A 13660-nucleotide genomic window follows, 5' to 3' on the forward strand; every position below is an offset into this window, starting at 1 on the left:
CTTGGGCTCATCAAGTCATAGTTCAGACTCATCCCAAAGTCTGAGTACAAAGTGAACTTTGCATTCATAATTATCCTGGAAGAACTGATTACAATTTCAAAGTTGTTTGTCTCCACACTGTCTGTCCCCTTACTCCTCCCATCCAAAGGAAAACTAATGAAAGCTATGAAACTATGAATAGTAAACTTCATGTTTCCGGTACTTCAATCTGTCACTTTCCATCGGGAATCTGATGCAATTCTCAAATTGGTGGTTTAACTGTCAGTTTGTTCAGACTCATCTCAATTTCCTCTGCAGGTAACTCCAGAATGATTACTCTTTGATGCCTTAGAGATGTATCTTTTGCCTTTTCCCTTTTATTTCAGTGTTGCCAAAGTAAAACCTGAGGGCTTATTTCTGTATGAGCTGCTTACAAACACCTCCTGTAACAGGGCCAGATATGGGCAGAGGTAAGATGTAGCTTGTAGCTAAGGGACTACAAGAAATCTGGATTATTATAGGAAGGAGGATGTTCACCTGAGTCTGTGGTACTCAGTTTTAGGAGTAGAAATTAGGAGTTATCAGCCACATATTAGTTGTCAACTGTTTGCTCAGATCAGAGCAAAGGGAAGGAGCAGTTCAATGACATTTTACTGTCACCTTTCTGGTGGCTGAGAATTGCCACTTGTTTCTAACTTCTCTGTTTTGCAAGCTGGATGGAAGTATTTGGTATCCTAAAATGTGAATACTGACCAACTCAAGATTTGCTCTCCTGTAGAAATGAGCCAATCTGCCCAGAGTGCCAGTGCATTCTGAAATTTTATTTTATTGTGTTCCGTAACACTGCAATTCTACAAGTATTCTGCACTACATAATGGGATTACAGTCTTGCACTATCAGCAAAGGATACTTACAGTAAAAGTAATGTTTGATTTCATTAAATAATACTGGAGCTCAGACAGCATTTAGAGCACTGTGGTGTTTGTGAACGGTAGTAGTTTGTATAGGATTTCTTGTAGAGCTGATGGTAACCAACTAACAGCAGTGTTTCTGTTTCAGTAATATATAGGAGAGGTAGAGTCTCTGGATACTTCTGTCCCCTTAATGGTTAAAAGATCAATTTAATAGTACATTAATCTGGTATTATTTTCAAACTGTGACCTGTAATGTTCTGGGAAAGAAAATGGCAGGTTAGACTCTTACTGGGACCTCATGTGGACAAAAAAGCTCAGCAAAGCATGTAAGCCAAGATCTTCCCGCACTGAAACCAATGGAGTAACAACAAAACCCAGACTGGCTTCTTACTTTTCCTAGCTGTTAAGCAAAGGAATCCACCTACCAAAAGAAGCAGAAACCATGGAAAATATTTCATGCCGCATTTCAGTTTTGTTACTGTGATTCATTTGGCATTTAGTGGTCTGGAAATTACAGTAGCTCTGGTTGAAAATTACTGTTTCAGTTATGATTGTTCCCCAAACCAACTGAACTTATCATTAACCAAAGACTTATCTATTTGAAAACAAAACAGTGAAGTTTGGTTTCTATTATTTGTGACTTTGACTGGAAGCAGATGAAGTGCATAATACATGTACTGACCAAAACCATGTTGTGTCATTGAGCAAGAATTAATTATTCAAGGCTGCAGCACTGGTATAACACAGCAGAATTCAGTATTAATCCCTCCATGGAAACACAAATCTGTGTAATAAATTTATGTGCCATATGTGTAGGCCATGGGAAAATTGTGTGTGCAGTGAATTACATACAGGCTTCAAAGCTTTAACATTTGTACTGCTCTTCCTATAATAGAATGTATATCTTGATAGCTGTGACCCTATGAGCTTCTGACAAATCTGTAAGCTAAAGTTTATTCTTCTTGTTTTAAAACTGCCACTCTGTGAATTGTTGTTTACACAGTCCTCCACACAGCAAGGAGTCTTTCTCCATGTGTTGCTGGGAAACAGAAAAGCAGACGCTATCTGTAAACTTTACAGGCTGGGGAGATCAGGGAATGCTGGTCCTGAATCTCTTTCTGCCAAGCTGTGTTTTTTTCCTCTTTTTTTTCCTCCTCTAGTAAGTGCAAACAGCACCAATAACCACAGCCCTTCTTTAGAAGAGATAAATCATATATTCAGTGGCCTTCTTCTGGTCAGCTTCTGTTGATACTTACTTTTTGCTTTCTGCTTCCTTTCACTTTGATGATACAAGTCTTGCCAGCTGTAACAATGGAGGGCAATTTGCCTTCTTTGCTCTTCCTTTATCCAAAGCAATTAAAGGTCTCAAACAAGAAGAAGAAACTTTACAGAACACATGCAGGCATGTTTTTAACAGAGAGTGGAAAGGTAAAACAGCCTTCTAAGAACATTCCAGTTTATCTTTTAATGACATGCCTGCACTGCGTTGGGGCTTCACATCTTGCTTTCATAGTGTGACCTGCTGTAATGTTGTTTGTTACAATGAGGTCCTTTTAGATTGTCCGAAATATTTTACTGTTTGTCAGTATATTAGAACATAAGGTACACTCTATAAGGAAAGCAATATACAATATACTATACATCTTCTATTTCAATGCCTCTAGTTTTAGGCTAATATTCATATAAATGTTTATAAACAAAATACAGGTTTTATTGTTCATTACAGGACCAAGGAAAGAAGTTTTGCCTTGTCTGAGTACTAAAGGTTGTCTAAACAGTAATATTTCTCTTCAGCAACTACTCTTTTCTCATGCTTATAGTTAACCTGTGGTGGGCTCTATCCTACTTTAATTCTTCATAAAGGGAGAGTAATGAGATCTTTTAGTGCGTGATCTTGTCACAGTACCTGATTCATAAACAGATCTATAACCTCATTTATAAGTTACTAGTTAACAAAACAGCAGGAATCCCTCTGAAGTTCAGCTGAGTGCATTCTGAAGAACTGTGCATTACTTAGTTTTGCAGAACTTCTTGGTTCACTATAGAAGGCATATTTTCTGAAGCTTTTGACGTGTATCCAGCCTTCATCAAAAATTCTTCTAGTTTCTGCTTCCAGTTTTATCTGGAAGTCTAATGCTATGGAGAATGTATTTAATAAAAATCACATGGCTTTCATTCAAGAGATTTTTCACTTCATTTAACCTATTCCTCAGGTAGGTAGCTCACATTAATTACTCTTTATCACATTAGTAATACAATAACCAGTAAAAAAATTTTTTTTTTTTAATTTTAATTTATTTTTTTTTTTACCAGAGAAACTCTACAGAAGAACATTTTGTTCTTGATTGTGACCAGGATAACTAAGTTATATGTTTCAGAGAGAAGTCATTGAAGAGGTGATCAAATAAGACAGTGTTACAACAAATCCAGAAGTTTCATATGCAGAGAGTTGAGAAGGGAAGTTACCTGGTTACTTTATCCAGTCATTCTATAAAGGCAGCTCAGCTGCCAGGTCTGACTTTCATCATCATAAATGTAGAGTATTCTATGGAAAGTATTGATGGAGCTTAGCTTTCTGAGAACTGCAATAACATGGCTTGAAAAGTACCAGTTCATTTACACTTTCAGGTGCCCAAGAAACCATCCAGAAAGTACTTACTATTATTCTCCCACCATTCAGAATGTTAGTGTGATCCTATGTCTTTGCATTATTCCAGTACCTCCAAGTGGAGAATGCATTGGGTAGTTTGCTGCAAACTTGCCTTGCCTTCCCACGCAATCAAATGGATGAGTAACTGCTTTAACACTTCTGTGATACTTGTGGTCTGTCTAGATTTTTTTTTGGACATCTCTTTAACTGTGTCATTAGCTCTGTCTGGGCTTCTGGAAGTCTGCTGGGTAAAGACCAGACTACAGACGTGCACAAAAAAAGTCTGTATTTCAGGCAAGAGTAGTTTTGTATAGGTTTGTTGAGCTTTCTGCTAGGAGCAGACCAATTCTGCAAATGTGCTCAGTTCATCTCAGTCAGTGGAGCTGATGTGTATAGGCACAACAGGCGCTGACACACTGCTCATCTAGTGCATTTCACTCTGGTGAAACTTGGGGTAAAAAATGGAAGTTACAGCATTTGGGATTTTGGATGTAAAGTATTATGTAATTTCTACCACGTGCTCTCTGTTGTTTTGTGAAGTGTGTCTGGAACAAAGAAAATAAGGGGAGAGGGGGAGTGAAATGTGAAGACAGTTGTGATGTAGAGCTCATTTGTCAAAATTTGTGTTCTCTTAAACCTTGTTTCCTATTGCCACATGAGGAACTGACACCATTCAAACACAACAGTCAGTGCTGATCTTTGGTCTCATAGAAGATGTACCTGAGTTCATCAGGTAAATGTTTACTGAGTAGCTACAGTACTGCTGTGGGGCAGGAGATGACTATCCTTTTTAACAACCGTCATTTGATGATTCATTGCTGAAGTGATCAATACCCAAATTCCATGTTGGAATTCAGCAGGTAAGGTGCGTTTTCCATCCAGGCTTTGTGAATTTTGACTGCAGTGAATCAGAAGTCATCTGTAGTGGTCCAAAGCCTCCACTAATAAATCAGATTGTTACAGTACAGTCAAAACCTTTGTCAGTGTTGCCATTCCAGAAATCCAGTGTTCTGAACAACTGCAGACCAGACTTCCGCCTCATCCTTGCAATGAAAAATCATTGGGCTGCTATTATAGCTGATAGGAGTCTTTGGGCTAAAAGTCTGCAAAAAGCTTTGAAACCATATCCCACACTCCTTGCTGTATAAGACATCAGCGGTCTGATTCTACAACTGTTGTATTTGCTGGGTAATGCTTAGTCTGCTAACAGAACCATAGTCCAGCACAGGGATGTCTAAAGCACTCTGTGTAGGAACAAGACAGCACTTTCCCTGACCTGCATCTTGATTTTACATTTAGTTACATGGGCCATTTAGGCTGCAGTCCTGCCTGTGTCAAAGTGAACAAGTAACAAAAGGGATGCAGGGGGCCTCAAAGCGTACTTTAGCCTTCTGCAAACACTCTGAGCGAGGGTGGTGGGACTGCGGCCATACCTCATGCCTGGGTGGATGGAGAGAGGGCTCACACACCCAGAACCTAATGCAGCATTTCAGATATATATGGACTTATTTTTCCATATGTTCTGCCCACATTCCTGCATATTTTATGAATCAGGTCTGTGATCAATGTTTTGAACAATTTGTTTGCTGAGCTTTCATGGGGGTTACTATCTCTTTGGTTTGCAATGTAAATAATACTGTACATCTGCTATTTTATGAGACAAATGCCCTGTGAATTGCTTATTTTTAAAATGTTACAGCTCTGTCATGTTTATTTACAATGCCATCTTACAGTATTGGTTTAATAGAAAATGTACCAGTATGGCATGAATTAAATTGCTTATATTTTACAATATCAAATATTTTATTTTATTTTTTTCTAAGATTATTACACTCCATTCTATGCAGTATCATAAATGTTTCTTAAGTGGCTCATTATATCTGGAAATATTGCTTCCATTTCAGTAGTGTGGGCATAAGAACCAATATTCCTGATCAAAATCATTGGATATAACATCTAGCAATTTCAGATTAGAAAGATATGTACAAATATGTAAGCATTTATCGGTGATCTGAACATTTACTGTATCTTCCTTGCTTTTCATGTAATTATATATTTTAATCATTTTGTATAATTTTTATTTGTAATTAATTGTGAGTCATACACAGTGTAAATAATGTTTCATTATGCAAGATTTCTAGGTCATCAAGACCACCACCAAAAAAAAAAAAAGAAAGAAAAAGTGAATTTGTATATGAAAAGAATTTGACAGTAGATTGGAATGACATAAAATAAAGTGGTGATGACTATGTTCTGTTTATACTGTTCAATTCCAAACCGTGTTAAAGAAAAAAACCAAACATTTTCTTTACCCTTTAATGTCCAACCAGCTATTTTAAGCATATTTACATCAATAAATCATGCAAAAGTCTATTAAAATTCATGATGAATCATTGAAATTTTCCCTTTGTTGACAGCTAACCCATGAAGAGCAGGATTACGTATTGTAATATAAAGTAAGGTAAAACCCAAGTGAATGGAAATAGCCCAGGAAGTCAACAAAGATACTTGCATGAAAAGAACCCCTTTTCACTCCTTGCTCTTAAAGCTCACCTTCAACCACATGTCTATCACATACAAAGAAAACAGGGAAATGTAAGAAAAGGAAGATGTTTAAGTACACACGATTATGTATATTTATTTATAGGAATTCTCCAGATTTCATGGACATTGCCATGTAAAGATTTTAATAAAGCTTTTCTTCTTGACTGAGGTTTTTGGAGTTTAAATAAATAGCTGCTTAAAAAAGCGAACAGATTGTTAGAAAGTAAATGCCTGATTTGTGTGATACTGTAAATAATTTCTTACTGTGACTGTTGGTTCTTTAGAAAAACAGAACCAGAATTAAGTCTTGAAGAACAGAATTTTGAATTGGGTGACATTGCAATGCAATAACAACATTAGCTTATTGATACCCACGCAAGAAAAACGAAAGCTGCTGCACTGTAACGTCATCAGACTTAAGAATCCTGCTCACATTGCCCACTTTTTCATTCCTCCATCATCTTTTCTACATCCCCAACTGAGAATATGACTCATTCTGCTTCGCTATTTTTTTTTTTTAACTGAAGATCATTAACTAGAATTGGATGCACTACTTTTATATGAAATGTGCTATTGGGAGAAAATGGAATTTCAGGTAATTCAAAATGTTGGCAGGGGAGTTTGATTCTGACATTTCAGTACTGAGTACACTTGGCTTTTATGTAGTTAGAACTAAAATTAAGAAAGGTCTAACATTCTTTCTCACATTTGAGCATTCAATGCTCTTTGCCACAGCTGGGGAATAGGCTGGGGAATATTTTCCAAGGAAGAGATTATTTTCTATTAGTGTCTTAACTAGTTCAAATTCTTCCAAAATGTTTTAGAAATTTTAGTTGGGAATTATATCTGGGAGTCAGTTCTGGTCCTCCATAGCCTGAGGAATACTACATCCCAATCAGGAAATTATGCAAAAGAGAGCTATTACATTGTATTTTGTGATCTCACTTTATCACATGACGTACATTTATGACACTATGACTGTAAGGAGTGCCTTTAGCTTAAAGCCCATAAGCAGTCCAAGCAATTTCGGCACAGAAGGATTTGATAGGAAGGAAGGAAGGAAGGAAGGAAGGAAGGAAGGAAGGAAGGAAGGAAGGAAGGAAGGAAGGAAGGAAGGAAGGAAGGAAGGAAGGAAGGAAGGAAGGAAGGAAGGAAGGAAGGAAGGAAGGAAGGAAGGAAGGAAGGAAGGAAGGAAGGAAGGAAGGAAGGAAGGAAGGAAGGAAGGAAGGAAGGAAGGAAGGAAGGAAGGAAGGAAGGAAGGAAGGAAGGAAGGAAGGAAGGAAGGAAGGAAGGAAGGAAGGAAGGAGGGAAGGAAGGAAGGAAGGAGGGAAGGAAGGAAGGAGGGAGGGAAGGAAGGAAGGAAGGAAGGAGGGAAGGAAGGAAGGAAGGAGGGAAGGAAGGAAGGAAGGAGGGAAGGAAGGAAGGAAGGAAGGAAGGAAGGAAGGAAGGAAGGAAGGAAGGAAGGAAGGAAGGAAGGAAGGAAGGAAGGAAGGAAGGAAGGAAGGAAGGAAGGAAGGAAGGAAGGAAGGAAGGAAGGAAGGAAGGAAGGAAGGAAGGAAGGAAGGAAGGAAGGAAGGAAGGAAGGAAGGAAGGAAGGAAGGAAGGAAGGAAGGAAGGAAGGAAGGAAGGAAGGAAGGAAGGAAGGAAGGAAGGAAGGAAGGAAGGAAGGAAGGAAGGAAGGAAGGAAGGAAGGAAGGAAGGAAGGAAGGAAGGAAGGAAGGAAGGAAGGAAGGAAGGAAGGAAGGAAGGAAGGAAGGAAGGAAGGAAGGAGGAGGGAGGGAGGGAGGGAGGGAGGGAGGGAGGGAGGGAGGGAGGGAGGGAGGGAGGGAGGGAGGGAGAGGAAGGAAGGAAGGAAGGAAGGAAGGAAGGAAGGAAGGAAGGAAGGAAGGAAGGAAGGAAGGAAGGAAGGAAGGAAGGAAGGAAGGAAGGAAGGAAGGAAGGAAGGAAGGAAGGAAGGAAGGAAGGAAGGAAGGAAGGAAGGAAGGAAGGAAGGAAGGAAGGAAGGAAGGAAGGAAGGAAGGAAGGAAGGAAGGAAGGAAGGAAGGAAGGAAGGAAGGAAGGAAGGAAGGAAGGAAGGAAGGAAGGAAGGAAGGAAGGAAGGAAGGAAGGAAGGAAGGAAGGAAGGAAGGAAGGAAGGAAGGAAGGAGGGAAGGAAGGAGGGAAGGAAGGAAGGAAGGAAGGAAGGAAGGAAGGAAGGAAGGAAGGAAGGAAGGAAGGAAGGAAGGAGGGAAGGAAGGAAGGAGGGAAGGAAGGAAGGAGGGAAGGAAGGAGGGAAGGAAGGAAGGAAGGAGGGAAGGAAGGAAGGAAGGAGGGAAGGAAGGAAGGAAGGAAGGAGGGAAGGAAGGAAGGAAGGAAGGAAGGAAGGAAGGAAGGAGAGGAAGGAAGGAAGGAGGGAAGGAAGGAAGGAAGGAAGGAAGGAAGGAAGGAAGGAAGGAAGGAAGGAAGGAAGGAAGGAAGGAAGGAAGGAAGGAAGGAGGAAGGAAGGAAGGAAGGAAGGAAGGAAGGAAGGAAGGAAGGAAGGAAGGAAGGAAGGAAGGAAGGAAGGAAGGAAGGAAGGAAGGAAGGAAGGAAGGAAGGAAGGAAGGAAGGAAGGAAGGAAGGAAGGAAGGAAGGAAGGAAGGAAGGAAGGAAGGAAGGAAGGAAGAAGGAAGGAAGGAAGGAAGGAAGGAGGAAGGAAGGAAGGAAGGAAGGAAGGAAGGAAGGAAGGAAGGAAGGAAGGAAGGAAGGAAGGAAGGAAGGAAGGAAGGAAGGAAGGAAGGAAGGAAGGAAGGAAGGAAGGAAGGAAGGAAGGAAGGAAGGAAGGAAGGAGGAAGGAAGGAGGGAAGGAAGGAAGGAAGGAAGGAAGGAAGGAAGGAAGGAAGGAAGGAAGGAAGGAAGGAAGGAAGGAAGGAAGGAAGGAAGGAAGGAAGGAAGGAAGGAAGGAAGGAAGGAAGGAAGGAAGGAAGGAAGGAAGGAAGGAAGGAAGGAAGAAGGAAGGAAGGAAGGAAGGAAGGAAGGAAGGAAGGAAGGAAGGAAGGAAGGAAGGAAGGAAGGAAGGAAGGAAGGAAGGAAGGAAGGAAGGAAGGAAGGAAGGAAGGAAGGAAGGAAGGAAGGAGAGAGGAGGGAGGGAGGGAGGGAGGGAGGGAGGGAAGGAAGGAAGGAAGGAAGGAAGGAAGGAAGGAAGGAAGGAAGGAAGGAAGGAAGGAAGGAAGGAAGGAAGGAAGGAAGGAAGGAAGGAAGGAAGGAAGGAAGGAAGGAAGAAGGAAGGAAGGAAGGAAGGAAGGAAGGAGGAAGGAAGGAAGGAAGGAAGGAAGGAAGAAGGAAGGAAGGAAGGAAGGAAGGAAGGAAGGAAGGAAGGAAGGAAGGAAGGAAGGAAGGAAGGAAGGAAGGAAGGAAGGAAGGAAGGAGGAAGGAAGGAAGGAAGGAAGGAAGGAGGGAAGGAAGGAGGGAAGGAAGGAAGGAAGGAGGGAAGGAAGGAGGGAAGGAAGGGGGAAAAGAGGAAATCAAACAAACATACAAAGATGTCTGTCTTCCAGAAATTAAATAGATAAGAATTGCTTAGATATGAAAAGTCATGGCTGTGATAAAGGCCTCGGGGTACTATGGTGAAAATGAATAGAAAATGATTATTGTGTTTCTTACAATGCCAGAAAATTAGAGGGCATTTAGTGAGGTTACAGGCAGCAGATTAACAGCAAATGCAAGAGAAAGTACTTTTTTTTTCTCACAGAGTGTGTAATCAAATTATAGCTCTCAGTGCCAACTGAATATTTCAGTTCTTTAAATAGAAGCAATTAGAAAATTTGTTGAAGGGTAGATTCATCATCTAATTTTAAATATGTTGAATGGGGTGCTATGATCAGCTCAGACTGACACTAATTCTTTGCTGTAGGAGCCTCAGAGAGTGTCCCAGCCAGAGATCTCATCATGTTTATCATCTTCTCCACGTGGAGAATTCACCACTGGATGCTGTTGCAGACAAGGTACTGGGTAGAAAAACCTTTCAAGAAATGAGAAAATTCTGGTTTTAAATTCTGATGTGGGAGGCACTGGGAGAAGAAAGACCAGAATGATCTGCTGGGGAGAATAGCAGGAAGAGAATATAAGAGTCATACCAGCACTAGGAGGAGATAGTGTAAGAGCTGTTCAATAAATGTGTAGATATGGTACTAAGGAACATGGTTTAGTGGGAAGAACTGAGGGTAGGTGAATGGTTGGGCTAGGTGATCTTAGAGGTCTTTTCTAGCCTTTATGATTCTATGATACTATGATAGTAAAACATACTGTTAAAAACAATACAAAGACTGGACAACACAGTTGGTCTGAAGGAAAAGGCAGGCTCTCGTTGGGATACTGACTGGAGAAGTTCATACAGAGTTAGTAAATGCAGGAAGATTGCAAATGTAGGTTTCTGCAGAAATTTCTCAGCTCAAAAAAGTTTCGGGTCATCTTTCACAGACTTTTCCCTGTTCCTGCAGAGAAAAAAACAACACATGGATTAAGAAGATAAAGACCCATCAATAGGCCAAGACTGATGTTATAAGGAAAGCTTGTGGGGGGTTCATCATCTGCAGCAGGTGGCACTTTTTACTGTGTTGAATCTTCTAGAGTTCCCAGAGCACAAGCTTCCTGGGATTACAGTGTAAGACATGTTTAATAACAGATCTAATAAAAATGATAATTTGAGGGTTTTTTTCTTTTCTTTTTTTTTTTTTTTCCTCTCTCTCTCTTCATGATTTCAGTACACAGGCAAAGAAAATTAAAAAATAATGCTGAGTAAAGAACCCATGCCTGTAAGTCTGCACGAGCAAAAGCTTTTCCCTATTCTATATATGCAAGCATATCACATAATGTAATTTAGTTTTACTAGGCTCCTAAAACACAGGCATGTGTAAGATGCACGGGCTCAGTGGAATGGAAACTGAAATTGAGGACTGGTTTTATTCAATAATTTCATTAAAGGCCTTAGTGCAGAGGAGGAGCAATTATGTCTGTTGATGGCACAAAAATGAGAGTTCTTATCAACACAGTAATAGCCAAGTGAAATAAGGGAGGAAGGGAACAGACTTCAGACATAAAATAGAAGTAGGATGAAAGGATAAGTAATGCATGGCAGGATTAATTGCAGGTATTCCTGTAATAGCTGGAAGCTCATAATTTAGAAATGACAGAAGAAAAAGAGATAGAAGGATACTGACTGAGAAATGTATGATTACAGCTACTATTGTCACATGAGAAAATCAAATGCAATCACAAGAGAGGTGTTTTTGATAGATACAGGGCAATATCATGAGGTATTTGTGGGACTTTACCTGGAATACTGTGCATAATTCTGACTGTTTGCATTCAGAAGTGTATTCCTGTGACTGACATTCAGGTAAAGCCTAGGGGAAACATCTTCCATTCACTGGCCTGTTTCCTTTTCTGTAGATTGTGCAGTTTTTTCAAAGAATATATGTGAAACACTTTAAAAGTGTCTGATGAAATGGTATGTCTCTGAGCACAGAATGTAACACCATCAAAATGTTTGAAGTGTTCACATTGCTTTGTTAGGGTTAAGAGGGCTTAAGTATACGGCCAAGTGATAGAAAAGACTCAGTTGCCATCTAGTGTATCTCCTGAAAGATCGGGGATGTGATTCTCTGTGCCTTTCCTTGTACGGTGCTAGAACTGACCAAAAAAGGACCTTCAGCCACTTGTATTATGACTTTTCTTAAAACATGAGAAAGAAGGTTAGGTATCAATGCGTATGCAAGGGATCTTGGATTAACTCCCTAAACATAGACCTCTTATGCTTTTGAGATGCCCTAGTTCAATTTGCTTGGCCTCTAGACTCTAGGTAACAAATTTTTTCCTGTAGACCATGGGCCACAATTACCCATGTTGCATCAACCTCTTGTATACCAGAACATGATGCTGTATTAAGGCAGCTAAATTAATTGCCAGTGATACAACATGACTTGTGTCAGAGTGTGTTCATAATTGATAAAATAAAACTTTATGTATGGTCCAGAAAATATTGAAATAAATTTAATAATAAACTTGTAATAGATCCAACTTGGTACTGCAGTAATTTGAGTAGTAATACTAGCAAATGAGATAAAGTGTCATCTATTTAATTTGAACCTGAAAAAGTGTCTTGAAGTCCATGGAAACTGAAAGTGTTTTATATAACATGTGTTGTTTGTCCTCCCATCTCAGTTACTTCTGCAAACAACCCCTGCTATCATTTCTTGTGTAACATACTGTATTGTAATTTTAGGAAATCATTATAAGCCTGCAGTGCACAGATCCAGATAGAATGCTTATCCTACAGTGACAGAGAAAGAACAAATACTGCTCTTATTTCAGTAGTCTGTCTGGAGCTGGCGAAGTTTATTATGCTGCACGTAAAACAAGCGATGATCAGACCCTTGGAGCAGTCTAGCAAATCACATACAATACTCTTCAGCCAAAAAGGACTTACTGCTTTCTTCTTCTTTTGGTTTTGTTATTTGCAATCTTCAATTCCCTGTCACAAAATCCTGCAATCAGAAACACGTGACTGCTTAGCTCTACCTCTCACAAATCTTAGATGGTCCATACAAGAGCCAGCAGCCTTGGTCATGGCCATCTGTCAGGTAAGAAGAATTTCTATTGCACAGTTGACTCATTTTAGGGCAAGTCATAGATGTCAAATTCTCTGGGGCCTCTCTAGTTTACCAGGAGTGCCGATAGACAATGGAAAGCATCTTGGCTGTCACCTCCAACAGCTCCCTCAGCACCCTCGGGTGATTCCCTTCTGGCAAGTCATGATGAAGTATTCGGCTTCCTTACTCCCCTCCCTGTCTTCATGGATTTCCATCTTCTGATCCTTTGTTACCTCAAGTCTAAAGACACACCACTTCGAGAGAAGTTGATCTGATTTCCCATTCATGTTACCACATATTACATTATCAGAATACCAAAAAGCACTCTCCTAAGACTAAGACATCTTATACTAGCTATTCCATACCCTGAGAAGTCTACATAGGAAATCCTGGCTATGAAATGTGAAACAAATATACATATTATATTTGTAGTCTCTGACAAATTTATTTACTTTGCGTGTGTGTATACCGCATTACTTTTAAAGTTTGCTTTACACCACAGCATTTTGTAACAATATCTTCCAAAAATGATGAATGAAATCAGGCTTAAAACAGAATCTAGAACAGAGCTTAAACTGGAATGAGCACAAATCCATCAGAAACAGTATTAAAGAAAAAAAATGAAAGATGGAAGGAGATGAAGGATAAGCCAGGCTAAGTAGAACTTTGAAAGGGGGAAAGAAGAATGCAGATGCTGCTGTTACCTGAAGACAACTCTTCAGAAATATATTGTCAAGAGATGATGAGATTCTGTTTAAATCACAAAAGAGTAGTATTGTATTCCCTTATAAAAGTCTTCTTCTGAACAACCATCAATGGCAGTTGTAATAAGCTTGAATTCCACAATAAGTGGAGTTTTAAAGTTAGTCCGAGCACTGGCGATTGTAGTTTGTAAGGAGAAAAGAATTATCTCGTGATGTTTCTGCTGCCATTCAAGGGACACATTTTCTGCAATCAAAAAGGAG

The 13660-nt window shown here is 39.9% G+C and overlaps 1 long non-coding RNA gene across 1 annotated transcript; it reads left to right on the forward strand.

The window, feature by feature from the left end:
- The first annotated feature begins 9516 nt into the window (after positions 1 to 9516).
- On the forward strand, positions 9517 to 12123 carry LOC107308350 (uncharacterized). Its single transcript, XR_001552761.3, has 2 exons — positions 9517 to 10049; positions 10525 to 12123. It is a non-coding gene; the product is annotated as an uncharacterized LOC107308350 (long non-coding RNA).
- Positions 12124 to 13660: the final 1537 nt, after the last annotated feature.

This window comes from Coturnix japonica, chromosome 1 (genome assembly GCF_054131305.1).
Source record: "Coturnix japonica strain WE chromosome 1, WE-NBRP24, whole genome shotgun sequence".
In the NCBI taxonomy this organism is placed as follows: Eukaryota; Metazoa; Chordata; class Aves; order Galliformes; family Phasianidae; genus Coturnix; species Coturnix japonica.